The 12,638-nt window shown below is 30.1% G+C and overlaps 9 non-coding genes across 9 annotated transcripts; all 9 read left to right on the top strand.

Annotated features, from left to right (window-relative positions):
- The first annotated feature begins 1,169 nt into the window (after window positions 1-1,169).
- TRNAT-CGU (transfer RNA threonine (anticodon CGU)) lies at window positions 1,170-1,242 on the top strand. The gene has a single exon. It is a non-coding gene; the product is annotated as a tRNA-Thr (tRNA).
- A 434-nt stretch (window positions 1,243-1,676) lies between these two features.
- On the top strand, window positions 1,677-1,751 carry TRNAT-AGU (transfer RNA threonine (anticodon AGU)). Its single transcript has one exon. It is a non-coding gene; the product is annotated as a tRNA-Thr (tRNA).
- Window positions 1,752-4,224: 2,473 nt separating this feature from the next.
- On the top strand, window positions 4,225-4,297 carry TRNAT-CGU (transfer RNA threonine (anticodon CGU)). The gene has a single exon. It is a non-coding gene; the product is annotated as a tRNA-Thr (tRNA).
- Window positions 4,298-4,732: 435 nt separating this feature from the next.
- Window positions 4,733-4,806, top strand: TRNAT-AGU (transfer RNA threonine (anticodon AGU)). Its single transcript has one exon. It is a non-coding gene; the product is annotated as a tRNA-Thr (tRNA).
- A 940-nt stretch (window positions 4,807-5,746) lies between these two features.
- On the top strand, window positions 5,747-5,820 carry TRNAT-AGU (transfer RNA threonine (anticodon AGU)). Its single transcript has one exon. It is a non-coding gene; the product is annotated as a tRNA-Thr (tRNA).
- Window positions 5,821-7,785: 1,965 nt separating this feature from the next.
- Window positions 7,786-7,859, top strand: TRNAT-AGU (transfer RNA threonine (anticodon AGU)). Its single transcript has one exon. It is a non-coding gene; the product is annotated as a tRNA-Thr (tRNA).
- Window positions 7,860-9,314: 1,455 nt separating this feature from the next.
- On the top strand, window positions 9,315-9,387 carry TRNAT-CGU (transfer RNA threonine (anticodon CGU)). Its single transcript has one exon. It is a non-coding gene; the product is annotated as a tRNA-Thr (tRNA).
- Window positions 9,388-9,822: 435 nt separating this feature from the next.
- TRNAT-AGU (transfer RNA threonine (anticodon AGU)) lies at window positions 9,823-9,896 on the top strand. The gene has a single exon. It is a non-coding gene; the product is annotated as a tRNA-Thr (tRNA).
- Window positions 9,897-10,335: 439 nt separating this feature from the next.
- On the top strand, window positions 10,336-10,408 carry TRNAT-CGU (transfer RNA threonine (anticodon CGU)). The gene has a single exon. It is a non-coding gene; the product is annotated as a tRNA-Thr (tRNA).
- The last annotated feature ends 2,230 nt before the right edge of the window (window positions 10,409-12,638 follow it).

Below are 12,638 nucleotides of genomic sequence, written 5' to 3'. Positions count from 1 at the left end.
ACAGTACCTGTTTATCAAAACATATTAATACTTGCGTAGTGATTGAGTATGTTTTCGTGTTTAAGATTACAATACATATAAAGAAGAATTTATAGCAGGAAACACATTTTCATCATCAACAATAAATTATGTATGCATTTCTTACTATTAACGTTGGTGCTGTGGCTTAGTGGTTAAAGTGCCTGTCTCGTAAACAGGAAATCCTGAGTTCAAATCTCAACAGCACCTAACTGTGTTCTCCATGCTTTCCGAATAATTTTCATCAAACAAATGTTGAATACAATTTAAGAATAAACATCTGGTTCTATGAACTTTAGAATAAGTTATCTTAAAAATTAAATAAAATGCTTGGTATTGAGAAGATTTTTGTAGGAATGCATTGACTGAAATAGGGAAAAGAAAATGACAAAGAACAAGATAGAGGTGAATGATCACTCTATTGTTGAATTCAACTAATCCATTCTTCAGCAAGGTATATTTTAAAATGATATGAATAGGGTAAACTTCAAATTTGAGAGGTGTTTTTGAATAAGTGAAGAGTCTTCATTCATCTTAAGTGTTTGAGTAGAGAAGTGTGTGAACTTAGAAAAGAATATAAAAGTGAAAAAGCAATATTCTCTTGAACACCATAAAGAAAAGTGTTTCAAAATAGAGAATCAAGTGGGTGCTGTGGCTTAGCTGGTTAAAGCGCCTGTCTCCAGGAGATCCTGAGTTCAACTCTCAGCAGTGCCTTGCTTTTCTCATTGTTATATAACAAATCATTTTCATTAGGTCTTATTCCGATACAATTAAAATATAAAAGTCTGATTCATCTTACTGTTGAACAGATCATCTTTAACCTTATAAAAACCCAAGTATTTTCAAGATTATAGAATGAATACTGTTATTGCAAAATGAAAAAAATACATATCTATGAGAAAGACGTAGATGAAATGTCTACCTAGATTGGAGCAATAATATTACCTTCATGAAAAAAAATTGTAAAGAATTCAAGAAATTAAATTGGGTTTTATAGGAGTACCTGCTTATTAAAACATATTAATCCTTGCGTAGTGATTGAGTATCTTTTCGTGTTTAAGATTACAATACATATAAAGAAGAATTTATAGCAGAAAACACATTTTCATCATTAACAATAAATTCTTTATGCATTTTTTACTATTACTGTTGGTGCTGTGGCTTAGTGGTTAAAGCTCCTGTCTCGTAAACAGGAAATCCTGAGTTCAATTCTCAGCAGCATTTAACTGTTTTCTCCATGCTTTCCGAATAATTTTCATCAAACAAGTGTTGAATACAATTTAAGTATAAACATCTGGTTCTATGAACTTTAGAATAAGTTATCTTAAAAATTAAATAAAATGCTTGGTATTGTGAAGATTTTTGTAGGAATGCATTGACTGAAATAGGGAAAAGAAAATGACAAAGAACAAGATAGAGGTGAATGATCACTCTATTGTTGAATTCAACTAATCCATTCTTCAGCAAGGTATATTTTAAAATGATATGAATAGGGTAAACTTCAAATTTGAGAGGTGTTTTTGAATAAGTGAAGAGTCTTCATTCATCTTAAGTGTTTGAGTAGAGAAGTGTGTGAACTTAGAAAAGAATATGAAAGTGAAAAAGCAATATTCTCTTGAACACCATAAAGAAAAGTGTTTCAAATTTAAGAATCAAGTGGGTGCTGTGGCTTAGTTGGTTAAAGCGCCTGTCTAGTAAACAGGAGATCCTGAGTTCAACTCTCAGCAGTCCCTAGCTTTTCTCATTGTTATATAACAAATCATTTTTATTAGGTCTTATTCCGATACCATTAAAATATAAAAGTCTGATTCATCTTACTGTTGAACAGATCATCTTAAACCTTATAAAAACACAAGTATTTTCAAGATTATAGAATGAATACTGTTATTGCCAAATGAAAAAAAGACATATCTATGAGAAAGACGTAGATGAAATTTCTACCTAGATTTGAGCAATATTAATACCTTCATGATTTTTTTTTAAAGGATTCAAGAAATGAAATTGAGTTTTATAAGAGTACCTGTTTATTAAAACATAAATAATACTTGCGTAGTGATTGAGTATGTTTTCGTGTTTAAGATTACAATACATATAAAGAGGAATTTATAGCAGGAAACACATTTTCATCATCAACAATAAATTATGTATGCATTTCTTACTATTAACGTTGGTGCTGTGGCATAGTGGTTAAAGCGCCTGTCTCGTAAACAGGAAATCCTGAGTTCAAATCTCAGCAGCACCTAAATGTTTTCTCCATGCTTTCTGAATAATTTTCATCAAACAAATGTTGAATACAATTTAGGAATAAACATCTGGTTCTATGAACTTTAGAATAAGTTATCTTAAAAATTAAATAAAATGCTTGGTATTGTGAAGATTTTTGTAGGAATGCATTGACTGAAATAGGGAAAAGAAAATGACAAAGAACAAGATAGAGGTGAATGATCACTCTATTGTTGAATTCAACTAATCCATTCTTCAGCAAGGTATATTTTAAAATGATATGAATAGGGTAAACTTCAAATTAGAGAGGTGTTTTTGAATAAGTGAAGATGCTTCATTCATCTTAAGTGTTTGAGTAGAGAAGTGTGTGAACTTAGAAAAGAATATGAAAGTGAAAAAGCAATATTCTCTTGAACACCATAAAGAAAAGTGTTTCAAATTTAAGAATCAAGTGGGTGCTGTGGCTTAGCTGGTTAAAGCGCCTGTCGAGTAAACAGGAGATCCTGAGTTCAACTCTCAGCAGTGCCTTGCTTTTCTCATTGTTATATAACAAATCATTTTCATTAGGTCTTATTCCGATACAATTAAAATATAAAAGTCTGATTCATCTTACTGTTGAACAGATCATCTTAAACCTTATAAAAACACAAGTATTTTCAAGATTATAGAATTAATACTGTTATTGCAAAATGAAAAAAATACATATCTATGAGAAAGACGTAGATGAAATTTCTACCTAGATTTGAGCAATATTAATACCTTCATGATTTTTTTTTAAAGAATTCAAGAAATGAAATTGAGTTTTATAAGAGTACCTGTTTATCAAAACATATTAATACTTGCGTAGTGATTGAGTATGTTTTCGTGTTTAAGATTACAATACATATAAAGAAGAATTTATAGCAGGAAACACATTTTCATCATCAACAATAAATTATGTATGCATTTCTTACTATTAACGTTGGTGCTGTGGCTTAGTGGTTAAAGCGCCTGTCTCGTAATCAGGAAATCCTGAGTTCAAATCTCAACAGCACCTAACTCTTTTCTCCATGCTTTCCGAATAATTTTCATCAAACAAATGTTGAATACAATTTAAGAATAAACATCTGGTTCTATGAACTTTAGAATAAGTTATCTTAAAAATGAAATAAAATGCTTGGTATTGTGAAGATTTTTGTAGGAATGCATTGACTGAAATAGGGAAAAGAAAATGACAAAGAACAAGATAGAGGTGAATGATCACTCTATTGTGGAATTCAACAAATCCATTCTTCAGCAAGGAATATTTTAAAATGATATGAATAGGGTAAACTTCAAATTAGAGAGGTGTTTTTGAATAAGTGAAGAGTCTTCATTCATCTTAAGTGTTTGAGTAGAGAAGTGTGTGAACTTATAAAAGAATATGAAAGTGAAAAAGCAATATTCTCTTGAACACCATAAAGAAAAGTGTTTCAAATTTAAAATCAAGTGGGTGCTGTGGCTTAGCTGGTTAAAGCGCCTGTCTAGTAAACAGGAGATCCTAAGTTCAAATCTCAGCTGCGCCTTCCTTTTCTCATTGTAATATATAACAAATCATTTTCATTAGGTCTTATTCCGATACAATTAAAATATAAAATTCTGATTCATCTTACTGATGAACAGATCATCTTTAACCTTATAAAAACCCAAGTATTTTCAAGATTATAGAATGAATAATGTTATTGCAAAATGAAAAAAATACATATCTATGAGAAAGACGTAGATGGAATGTCTACCTAGATTGGAGCAATATTATTACCTTCATGAAAAAAAATTGTAAAGAATTCAAGAAATGAAATTGGGTTTTATAAGAGTACCTGTTTATTAAAACATATTAATACTTGTGTAGTGATTGAGTATGTTTTCCTGTTTAAGATTACAATACATATAAAGAAGAATTTATAGCAGGAAACACATTTTCATCATCAACAATGAATAATTTATGCATTTCTTACTGTCAACGTTGGTGCTGTGGCTTAGTGGTTAAAGCGCCTGTCTCGTAAACAGGAAATCCTGAGTTCAAATCTCAGCAGAACCTAACTGTTTTCTCCATGCTTTCCGAATAGTTTACATCAAACAAATGTTGAATACAATTTAAGAATAAACATCTGGTTCTATGAACTTTAGAATAAGTTATCTTAAACATTAAATAAAATGCTTGGTATTGTGAAGATTTTTGTAGGAATGCATTGACTGAAATAGGGAAAAGAAAATGACAAAGAACAAGATAGAGGTGAATGATCACTCTATTGTTGAATTCAACTAATCCATTCTTCAGCAAGGTATATTTTAAAATGATATGAATAGGGTAAACTTCAAATTAGAGAGGTGTTTTTGAATAAGTGAAGAGTCTTCATTCATCTTAAGTGTTTGAGTAGAGAAGTGTGTGAACTTAGAAAAGAATATGAAAGTGAAAAAGCAATATTCTCTTGAACACCATAAAGAAAAGTGTTTCAAATTTAAGAATCAAGTGGGTGCTGTGGCTTAGCTGGTTAAAGCGCCTGTCTAGTAAACAGGAGATCCTGAGTTCAACTCTCAGCAGTGCCTTGCTTTTCTCATTGTTATATAGCAAATCATTAGGTCTTATTCCGATACCATTAAAATATAAAAGTCTGATTCATCTTACTGTTGAACAGATCATCTTAAACCTTATAAAAACCCAGGTATTTTCAAGATTATAGAATGAATACTGTTATTGCAAAATGAAAAAAAGTACATATCTATGAGAAAGACGTAGATGAAATGCCTACCAAGATTGGAGCAATATTATTACCTTCATGAAAAAAAATTGTAAAGAATTCAAGAAATGAAATTGGGTTTTATAAGAGTACCTGTTTATTAAAATATATGAATCCTTGCGTAGTGATTGAGTATCTTTTCGTGTTTAAGATTACAATACATATAAAGAAGAATTTATAGCAGAAAACACATTTTCATCATCAACAATAAATTATTTATGCATTTTTTAATATTACCGTTGGTGCTGTGGCTTAGTGGTTAAAGCTCCTATCTCGTAAACAGGAAATCCTGAGTTCAAATCTCAGCAGCATTTAACTGTTTTCTTCATGCTTTCCGAATAATTTTCATCAAACAAGTGATGAATACAATTCAAGTATAAACATCTGGTTCTATGAACTTTAGAATAAGTTATCTTAAAAATTAAATAAAATACTTGGTATTGTGAAGATTTTTGTAGGAATGCATTGATTGAAATAGGGAAAAGAAAATGACAAAGAACAAGATAGAGGTGAATGATCACTCTATTGTTGAATTCAACTAATCCATTCTTCAGCAAGGTATATTTTAAAATGATATGAATAGGGTAAACTTCAAATTAGAGAGGTGTTTTTGAATACGTGAAGAGTCTTCATTCATCTTAAGTGTTTGAGTAGAGAAGTGTGTGAACTTAGAAAAGAATATGAAAGTGAAAAAGCAATATTCTCTTGAACACCATAAAGAAAAGTGTTTCAAATTTAAGCATCAAGTGGGTGCTGTGGCTTAGCTGGTTATAGCGCCTGTCTAGTAAACAGGAGATCCTGAGTTCAACTCTCAGCAGTGCCTTGCTTTGCTCATTGTTATATAACAAATAATTTTCATGAGGTCTTCTTCCGATACAATTAAAATATAAAAGTCTCATTCACCTTACTGTTGAACAGATCATCTTAAACCTTATAAAAACCCAAGTATTTTCAAGATTATAGAATGAATACTGTTATTGCAAAGTGAAAAAAATACATATCTATGAGAAAGAAGTAGATGAAATTTCTACCTAGATTTGAGCAATATTAATACCTTCAGGAAAAAAAATTGTAAAGGATTCAAGAAATGAAATTGGGTTTTATGAGAGTACCTGTTTATTAAAATATATGAATCCTTGCGTAGTGATTGAGTATCTTTTCGTGTTTAAGATTACAATACATATAAAGAAGAATTTATAGCAGAAAACACATTTTCATCATCAACAATAAATTATTTATGCATTTTTTAATATTACCGTTGGTGCTGTGGCTTAGTGGTTAAAGCTCCTATCTCGTAAACAGGAAATCCTGAGTTCAAATCTCAGCAGCATTTAACTGTTTTCTTCATGCTTTCCGAATAATTTTCATCAAACAAGTGATGAATACAATTCAAGTATAAACATCTGGTTCTATGAACTTTAGAATAAGTTATCTTAAAAATTAAATAAAATGCTTGGTATTGTGAAGATTTTTGTAGGAATGCATTGACTGAAATAGGGAAAAGAAAATGACAAAGAACAAGATAGAGGTGAATGATCACTCTATTGTTGAATTCAACTAATCCATTCTTCAGCAAGGTATATTTTAAAATGATATGAATAGGGTAAACTTCAAATTAGAGAGGTGTTTTTGAATAAGTGAAGAGTCTTCATTCATCTTAAGTAATGGAGTAGAGAAGTGTGTGAACTTAGAAAAGAATATGAAAGTGAAAAAGCAATATTCTCTTGAAAACCATAAAGAAAAGTGTTTCAAATTTAAGAATCAAGTGGGTGCTGTGGCTTAGCTGGTTAAAGCGCCTGTCTAGTAAACAGGAGATCCTGAGTTCATCTCTCAGCAGTGCCTTGCATTTTCTCATCGTTATATAACAAATCATTTTCATTAGGTCTTATTCCGATACAATTAAAATATAAAAGTCTGATTCATCTTACTGTTGAACAGATCACCTTTAACCTTATAAAAACCCAGGTATTTTCAAGATTATAGAATGAATACTGTTATTGCAAAATGAAAAAAAGTACATATCTATGAGAAAGACGTAGATGAAATGCCTACCAAGATTGGAGCAATATTATTACCTTCATGAAAAAAAATTGTAAAGAATTCAAGAAATGAAATTGGGTTTTATAAGAGTACCTGTTTATTAAAATATATGAATCCTTGCGTAGTGATTGAGTATCTTTTCGTGTTTAAGATTACAATACATATAAAGAAGAATTTATAGCAGAAAACACATTTTCATCATCAACAATAAATTATTTATGCATTTTTTAATACTACCGTTGGTGCTGTGGCTTAGTGGTTAAAGCTCCTATCTCGTAAACAGGAAATCCTGAGTTCAAATCTCAGCAGCATTTAACTGTTTTCTTCATGCTTTCCGAATAATTTTCATCAAACAAGTGATGAATACAATTCAAGTATAAACATCTGGTTCTATGAACTTTAGAATAAGTTATCTTAAAAATAAATAAAATACTTGGTATTGTGAAGATTTTTGTAGGAATGCATTGATTGAAATAGGGAAAAGAAAATGACAAAGAACAAGATAGAGGTGAATGATCACTCTATTGTTAAATTCAACTAACCCATTCTTCAGCAAGGTATATTTTAAAATGATATGAATAGGGTAAACTTCAAATTAGAGAGGTGTTTTTGAATAAGTGAAGAGTCTTCATTCATCTTAAGTGTTTGAGTAGAGAAGTGTGTGAACTTAGAAAAGAATATGAAAGTGAAAAAGCAATATTCTCTTGAACACCATAAAGAAAAGTGTTTCAAATTTAAGAATCAAGTGGGTGCTGTGGCTTAGCTGGTTATAGCGCCTGTCTAGTAAACAGGAGATCCTGAGTTCAACTCTCAGCAGTGCCTTGTTTTTCTCATTGTTATATAACAAATCATTTTCATTAGGTCTTATTCCGATACAATTAAAATATAAAAGTCTGATTCATCTTACTGTTGAACAGATCATCTTAAACCTTATAAAAACACAAGTATTTTCAAGATTATAGAACGAATACTGTTATTGCCAAATGAAAAAAATACATATCTATGAGAAAGACGTAGATGAAAATTCTACCTAGATTTGAGCAATATTAATACCTTCATGATTTTTTTTTAAAGAATTCAAGAAATTAAATTGAGTTTTATAAGATTACCTGTTTATTAAAACATATTAATACTTGTGTAGTGATTGAGTATGTTTTCCTGTTTAAGATTACAATACATATAAAGAAGACTTTATAGCAGGAAACACATTTTCATCATCAACAATGAATAATTTATGCATTTCTTACTATTAACGTTGGTGCTGTGGCTTAGTGGTTAAAGCGCCTTTCTCGTAAACAGGAAATCCTGAGCTCAAATCTCAGCAGAACCTAACTGTTTTCTCCATGCTTTCCGAATAATTTACATCAAACAAATGTTGAATACAATTTAAGAATAAACATCTGGATCTATGAACTTTAGAATAAGTTATCTTAAACATTAAATAAAATGCTTGGTATTGTGAAGATTTTTGTAGGAATGCATTGACTGAAATAGGGAAAATAAAATGACAAAGAACAAGATAGAGGTGAATGATCACTCTATTGTTGAATTCAACTAATCCATTCTTCAGCAAGGGATATTTTAAAATGATATGAATAGGGTAAACTTCAAATTAGAGAGGTGTTTTTGAATAAGTGAAGAGTCTTCATTCATCTTAAGTGTTTGAGTAGAGAAGTGTGTGAACTTAGAAAAGAATATGAAAGTGAAAAAGCATTATTCTCTTGAACAACATAAAGAAAAAGTTTTCAAAATTAAGAATCAAGTGGGTGCTGTGGCTTAGCTGGTTAAAACGCCTGTCTAGTAAACAGGCGATCCTGAGTTCAACTCTCAGCTGTGCCTTGCTTTTCTCATTGTTATATAACAAATCATTTTCATTAGGTCTTATTCCGATACAATTAAAATATAAAAGTCTGATTCATCTTACTGTTGAACAGATCATCTTAAACCTTATAAAAACACAAGTATTTTCAAGATTATAGAATGAATACTGTTATTGCCAAATAAAAAACATACATATCTATGAGAAAGACGTAGATGAAATTTCTACCTAGATTTGAGCAATATTAATACCTTCATGATTTTTTTTTTTTAAAGAATTCAAGAAATGAAATTGAGTTTTATAAGAGTACCTGTTTATTAAAACATATTAATACTTGCGTAGTGATTGAGTATGTTTTCGTGTTTAAGATTACAATACATATAAAGAAGAATTTATAGCAGGAAACACATTTTCATCATCAACAATAAATTATGTATGCATTGCTTACTATTAACGTTGGTGCTGTGGCTTAGTGGTTAAAGCGCCTGTCTCGTAAACAGGAAATCCTGAGTTCAAATCTCAACAGCACCTAACTCTTTTCTCCATGCTTTCCGAATAATTTTCATCAAACAAATGTTGAATACAATTTAAGAATAAACATCTGGTTCTATGAACTTTAGAATAAGTTATCTTAAAAATGAAATAAAATGCTTGGTATTGTGAAGATTTTTGTAGGAATGCATTGACTGAAATAGGGAAAAGAAAATGACAAAGAACAAGATAGAGGTGAATGATCACTCTATTGTGGAATTCAACAAATCCATTCTTCAGCAAGGAATATTTTAAAATGATATGAATAGGGTAAACTTCAAATTAGAGAGGTGTTTTTGAATAAGTGAAGAGTCTTCATTCATCTTAAGTGTTTGAGTAGAGAAGTGTGTGAACTTAGAAAAGAATATGAAAGTGAAAAAGCAATATTCTCTTGAACACCATAAAGAAAAGTGTTTCAAATTTAAGAATCAAGTGGGTGCTGTGGCTTAGCTGGTTAAAGCGCCTGTCTAGTAAACAGGAAATCCTGAGTTCAAATCTCAGCAGCGCCTTGCTTTTCTCATTGTAATATATAACAAATCATTTTCATTAGGTCTTATTCCGATACAATTAAAATATAAAAGTCTGATTCATCTTACTGATGAACAGATCATCTTTAACCTTATAAAAACCCAAGTATTTTCAAGATTATAGAATGAATAATGTTATTGCAAAATGAAAAAAATATATATCTATGAGAAAGACGTAGATGAAATGTCTACCTAGATTGGAGCAATATTATTACCTTCATGAAAAAAAATTGTAAAGAATTCAGGAAATGAAATTGGGTTTTATAAGAGTACCTGTTTATTAAAACATATTAATACTTGCGTAGTGATTGAGTATGTTTTCCTTTTTAAGATTACAATACATATAAAGAAGAATTTATAGCAGGAAACACATTTTCATCATCAACAATAAATTATGTATGCATTTCTTACTATTAAAGTTGGTGCTGTGGCTTAGTGGTTAAAGCGCCTGTCTCGTAAACAGGAAATCCTGAGTTCAAATCTCAGCAGCACCTAAATGTTTTCTCCATGCTTTCCGAATAATTTTCATCAAACAAATGTTGAATACAATTTAAGAATAAACATCTGGTTCTATGAACTTTAGAATAAGTTATCTTAAAAATTAAATAAAATACTTGGTATTGTGAAGATTTTTGTAGGAATGCATTGATTGAAATAGGGAAAAGAAAATGACAAAGAACAAGATAGAGGTGAATGATCACTCTATTGTTGAATTCAACTAATCCATTCTTCAGCAAGGTATATTTTAAAATGATATGAATAGGGTAAACTTCAAATTAGAGAGGTGTTTTTGAATAAGTGAAGAGTCTTCATTCATCTTAAGTTTATGAGTAGAGAAGTGTGTGAACTTAGAAAAGAATATAAAAGTGAAAAAGCATTATTCTCTTGAACACCATAAAGAAAAAGTTTTCAAAATTAAGAATCAAGTGGGTGCTGTGGCTTAGCTGGTTAAAACGCCTGTCTAGTAAACAGGAGATCCTGAGTTCAACTCTCAGCTGTGCCTTGCTTTTCTCATTGTTATATAACAAATCATTTTCATTAGGTCTTATTCCGATACAATTAAAATATAAAAGTCTGATTCATCTTACTGTTGAACAGATCACCTTTAACCTTATAAAAACCCAGGTATTTTCAAGATTATAGAATAAATACTGTTATTGCAAAATGAAAAAAAGTACATATCTATAAGAAAGACGTAGATGAAATGTCTACCAAGATAGGAGCAATATTATTACCTTCATGAAAAAAAATTGTAAAGAATTCAAGAAATGAAATTGGGTTTTATATGAGTACCTGTTTATTAAAACATATGAATCCTTGCGAAGTGATTGAGTATCTTTTCGTGTTTAAGATTACAATACATATAAAGAAGAATTTATAGCAGAAAACACATTTTCATCATCAACAATAAATTATTTATGCATTTTTTACTATTACCGTTGGTGCTGTGGCTAAGTGGTTAAAGCTCCTATCTCGTAAACAGGAAATCCTGAGTTCAAATCTCAGCAGTATTTAACTGTTTTCTTCATGCTTTCCGAATAATTTTCATCAAACAAGTGTTGAATACAATTTAAGTATAAACATCTGGTTCTATGAACTTTAGAATAAGTTATCTTAAAAATTAAATAAAATACTTGGTATTGTGAAGATTTTTGTAGGAATGCATTGATTGAAATAGGGAAAAGAAAATGACAAAGAACAAGATAGAGGTGAATGATCACTCTATTGTTGAATTCAACTAATCCATTCTTCAGCAAGGTATATTTTAAAATGATATGAATAGGGTAAACTTCAAATTAGAGAGGTGTTTTTGAATAAGTGAAGAGTCTTCATTCATCTTAAGTTTATGAGTAGAGAAGTGTGTGAACTTAGAAAAGAATATAAAAGTGAAAAAGCATTATTCTCTTGAACACCATAAAGAAAAAGTTTTCAAAATTAAGAATCAAGTGGGTGCTGTGGCTTAGCTGGTTAAAACGCCTGTCTAGTAAACAGGAGATCCTGAGTTCAACTCTCAGCTGTGCCTTGCTTTTCTCATTGTTATATAACAAATCATTTTCATTAGGTCTTATTCCGATACAATTAAAATATAAAAGTCTGATTCATCTTACTGTTGAACAGATCATCTTAAACCTTATAAAAACACAAGTATTTTCAAGATTATAGAATGAATACTGTTATTGCCAAATAAAAAAAATACATATCTATGAGAAAGACGTAGATGACATTTCTACCTAGATTTGAGCAATATTAATACCTTCATGATTTTTTTTTAAAGAATTCAAGAAATGAAATTGAGTTTTATAAGAGTACCTGTTTATTAAAACATATTAATACTTGCGTAGTGATTGAGTATGTTTTCGTGTTTAAGATTACAATACAATAGTAAGAAGAATTTATAGCAGGAAACACATTTTCCTCATCAACAATAAATTATGTATGCATTTCTTACTATTAACGTTGGTGCTGTGGCTTAGTGGTTAAAGCGCCTGTCTCGTAAACAGGAAATCCGGAGTTCAAATCTCAACAGCACCTAACTCTTTTCTCCATGCTTTCCGAATAATTTTCATCAAACAAATGTTGAATACAATTTAAGAATAAACATCTGGTTCTATGAACTTTAGAATAAGTTATCTTAAAAATGAAATAAAATGCTTGGTATTGTGAAGATTTTTGTAGGAATGCATTGACTGAAATAGGGAAAAGAAAATGACAAAGAACAAGATA

Source organism: Lissotriton vulgaris, chromosome 12 (genome assembly GCF_964263255.1).
Source record: "Lissotriton vulgaris chromosome 12, aLisVul1.2, whole genome shotgun sequence".
In the NCBI taxonomy this organism is placed as follows: domain Eukaryota; kingdom Metazoa; phylum Chordata; class Amphibia; order Caudata; family Salamandridae; genus Lissotriton; species Lissotriton vulgaris.
This window is presented reverse-complemented; position numbering and strand designations above follow the sequence as displayed.